Raw genomic sequence first — 4,563 nt, 5'->3', positions numbered from 1 at the left:
ATAGTGGTGAGGAAACCCTCATACATGCAGGTCGGAATGAAAAATAATAAGAATAATAAGGCACCAAGAGAGTGGCACAAGTGCCACTAACCCAACGCCAAACATGAAAAGCAGGAGCCGCCACCCCTAGCACACTGCAACCAAGACTCTTGAAGAGGACCGAAACCGTGCCACAATGAGAAACCACCATTTCACGAGGAGCTGAACACACCGAGCCATCTCCGGAAAGGTCCGACCCATCATCGAGATGGCCACCTCGCTCCGAGCCATGGAGCGCCGCTCCAGCCAAGAGATGACATGGACCGAGAATGGAGACCACGAAGACACGTCTATAAGATAGGCGGTCATCGAAACCACCCCTAGCCAGAGGCAAGGATGCACTATGCCAGCGTGAAGGCAAACCTGACCTCATAAGACATATGCAACCAACAGAAACCGAGGGTACACAACAACGCCCTCAAGAGGGTGATGACACCGTGCACCACCGTCGTCGAGTCCAAGAGATGGACTAGGAACCGAGGGCCATGGCGGTCATCGCGTATAGAAGAGCTGGGTATGATGTGGGGCAGAGGCATGGAGCCAAGGTGTCGTCCTTGGGCCTGAGCACCAACAGTTTGTCCCCAAGGAAGTTCCCTATGGTTGGATCGTCGTCGGCAGCGCCTTGATTTGATTAAAAGCTTAGCTACCGAGCTATACATATTCTCGAATACTACATTATTGGCTAGGGAAGTAAAAGAAAACAGACTTTTCATATATGCATCAATTCTTGGTGGTGATGATTCGACAACAGCACTGAACGAAGGCTCGATGGATCCTCCAATAGTCCGGCAGAGCCCTTCGCAGTGCCACACCCAACCTCCCCTTCATTGCCGATGGCATAGGTTGAAGAGTTTCTTCCTCCTCGTCACCGCCTCCCCACAGAGTCACCGCAGCACAGGCATACTAAGATGCTCTAGTGGCTAGACCGGCAGTACATCATGCCCTGTATTCTTTTTTTTTAACAGAATATAGACGCTAGTGCTCATATACACGCGCATACACTCACCCTTATGAATGCACACACGCACACCCTACCCCTATGAGCACCTCCGAAAGACTGAGCCGGTATATTATCTTGAAATTTATGAAGTCACCATAGGCACCTCGTCGTCGACCGAAACGTCTCCTCCCACTGAATGCGCATCGCCGGAAACCCTGAATAAATCCAGAAATAAATGCAAGCACCAGGACATGAACCCTTGTGGGCTGGGATACCACAATCCTTTTAACCATCCAACCGCAGGTTGGTTTGCGTCATTCCCTGTATTCTTTTTTTTTAGGGGTAATCATTCCCTGTATTCTGATGTGTGAATTTGAGTACAAGAATGGTAAATAATTGACCACATGATGTGTGACTTTTGTGTGGACTGGCTAGCTTCATTGCTGTTGCTGTGTGGATAAGGCCCAATATGTTTGTTCGTTTTGGGGCAAGAATGCAAATAAGCAAAGAGCCCAACTTTGCTCAAACAGAAAGACAGAAAGAGAATAAATCCTGTGTCGTCCCCCCGCGGGCGACTCGACGGTAGCGCGCCTTCCTCCCCTTCCCTCCTCCCAGCCCGCAGCCCGCCCAGACTCGCCAATTGCCGGAGCCCCCTGGGCAAAGCCCATCACGGTGGCCTATGGTGGGACCCCTTTTCTCCGGTGCTCGAGGATGGCCGATGCGGGGTGGCCTATCCAGGTGGTAATGGACGGGCGCAGGGCTCGCGCGGCACAGCGGTGACGGCGTCTTCGTGGCGGGCGAGCGGCGAGGCGATGGCCTTGGGATTGGCGCTGGTGGCCATCTCCTCCGTCGGAGGTCGTCGGCCTACGGCTGGGTGGTCGGATCTTGAGATCCATCATCTAGGCCGTGAGCCCATGACAACAATTAAACAAAAACGACATGACTTGTAGTATTCCTTGGTCATACTCATACGTGAAGTACTACTTTGGAAATTGTTCCCTGACGGATATGGTTCTCACATTGCACCTCCCATGGCATGGCACGGCTTGAAGGAAACAAACTGCTTTAGTCCACCGCCAGCATCTCACACCGTCAGCATCCTCACTTTGAGTTTTTTTTGGTACATAGCAAATTCGATATAAAAACGGAAAAAGAGTTACTAGTACTCCTGCTATACATTACCTTGGGAGTTGCGAGGAATCTAACCGTTCTGTCCTTTGATTTTTTTGCAACGGAAGCAACAAGAATAATGCGATCGAGCACTGTTGCAAAAAGTAAAGAAAAGAAAAGAAAAGGATGCCTTGCGACTGCAGTTAACGATGCCTTGCAGCTAGATAGTCGGAATATGTTGAATGTTCTTCTTAAATCTTAAACCAAACAAAACCCATCCTTCTTCCCCACCGACACTCCATCTCTCCTCTACACCCACACTCCATCCCTTCCCCTGTCTCCCCACGCTTCTTCCCTCTTGCTCATGGAGTCATGGACACTTGATCCTCTCCTCCTTCTGCATATATTCAGTTATTGCCCTACCCAGCTGAGGCAGCTTCAGCAGGTATATATATTCCTCTTTTCCGTCTGGTGTGGTGCACAGCGAGACAGCGACGCGTCTTCCATTCCACCTCCGACAACAGCGGCAGATGACAGACATGTCGGCGCCAAACGCGCCTTGGTTTGCGGGTGTGTGCCAAGTCATCATCTTCCCTTTTTTTTATCTGTGCAATACTGTGCGCGTAGTGTACCAGCTCTCTCCTCTAAAACATACAGTACGTATGTATGTCGTTGCAGATCTCTTCACAGATGTTAGGGTGAGGACCCTGTCGCACCAGGTCACCACACTTGGGGACAGGGTGTGGGAACTGGAGCGCAAAATTACCCAGCTGATCTGCGAGAAGGGCAAGCTGGAGAAGCAACTGGAGGAGACGAAGGCCATCTCAAGCCACAAGGAAGAGGTGGAGAGAAGCTTCAAGGCTGAAAACCATAAGCTTCGGTCGGAAGTTTCGATCGCAGAGGAAAAATGTGGCAAGTCTGAAGCGGAGGTTGAGAGGCTCAGGAAGGAAGTAGGCACGCTGGCGGAGGCAAAAGAGGCTGCTGCCAAGGAATTCAACGATGAGAGAGCAAATATCAGGCTGGAATCGGAGAATCTCAAGAGAAGGCTGGAGGAAATTCAGGCTATCAAGGATTTGGCAGAGTGCGAAAATGACAAGCTTCGTTCAGAGGCTTTGATCGCAAAGGAAAAGCAAAACATGTCCGAAGCAGAGATTGAGAGGCTGAAGATAGAACTGGGTGGGTTGGCGGAGGCCAAGGAGGCGGCCGCCAAGGCATTTGATGTAAAAAATGCAGAAATCACCGAGGAATTAGAGGAACTTAAGAGGAAGCTGAAGGAAATCCAAACAAATAAGGATTTAGTGGATGGAGAAAATGATAAGCTTCGGTCTGAGGTCTTCACAGCGGAGGAGAAATGTAGGCAGTCTGAAGCAAAGGTTAAGTGCCTTAAGCAAGTAGTGGGTGCATTGGTGGAGGCGAAGGAGGCAGCGGCGAAGGCATTTGAAGCCGAGAAGGTAGAAATCATGAAGGAAATGGACAATCTTAAGAGGACAATAGAGGAAATCCAGGCCAACAAGGATTCAGTGGAGAGTCAAAACCATGAGCTCCAGTCAAAGATTTTGATTGCAGAGCAGGAGAATGGTGTATTTGAAGCAGAGGTTAAGAGCCTGAAGATGGAATTGGGTGCAGTAGGGGAGGCCAAGGAGGTTCTTGCCAAGGAGTTTGATGCCGAGAAGGCTGAAATCCTCAAGGAACTGGAGGATCTTAAGGGGAATCTGGAGGAATTCAAGGTCAACAAGGATTTGTTGGAGGGTAAAAATGATAAGCTTCGGTTGGAGGTTTTTGCTGCAGAGAAGAAACAAAGCATGTCTGAAGCAGAGGCTAAGAGCCTTAAGATGGAACTGGTTGCATTAGTGGAGGCAAAGGAGGCGGCTACAAAAGCATTTGACGCCGAGAAAGCAAAAATCACAAAGGATTTGGAGGTTCTTAAGAGGAAGGTGGAGGAAATCCAAACCAAGAAGGATTTGGTGGAGGGTGAAAAGGATAAGCTTCGTTTGGAGATTTTAATAGCAGAGCAGAAACATGCCATGTCTGAATTAGAGGTCAAACGCCTCAAGATGGACTTGGCTGCATTGGCGGAGGCGAAGGAGGCAGCTGTGAAGTCATTTGACGCCGAGAAGGCTAAATTCATGAAGGAGGTAAAGAGCCTCAAGAGGAAGATAGAGGAAATCCACGCCAGCAAGGAAGCAGCTGAGGAAGCAGGGCGCAACAAAGATATCGAGGCTAATAGGCTGAAGGATGACTTGTTGAAGATTGGCGTTTCTGTCTCACAGCTGCAAGCATCCTGTATTGAACTTGATGCGAAGCATTCACGTCTGAATGATGAGATGAACTCAGTCCAGAAAGCACTAGTGTCTGAGAAGGTTGAAGGTAACAAGCTCAAGCTAAAAATTGAGGAGCTCGAGAATTACATTGTTGAAAAGGATGGTGAGAATGGGAAACTAAAGGCGGCATTGGAGGAAAAGAAGAGTGAGATT

This window comes from Triticum dicoccoides, chromosome 3A (genome assembly GCF_002162155.2).
Source record: "Triticum dicoccoides isolate Atlit2015 ecotype Zavitan chromosome 3A, WEW_v2.0, whole genome shotgun sequence".
Lineage (NCBI taxonomy): Eukaryota > Viridiplantae > Streptophyta > Magnoliopsida > Poales > Poaceae > Triticum > Triticum dicoccoides.
This window is presented reverse-complemented; position numbering follows the sequence as displayed.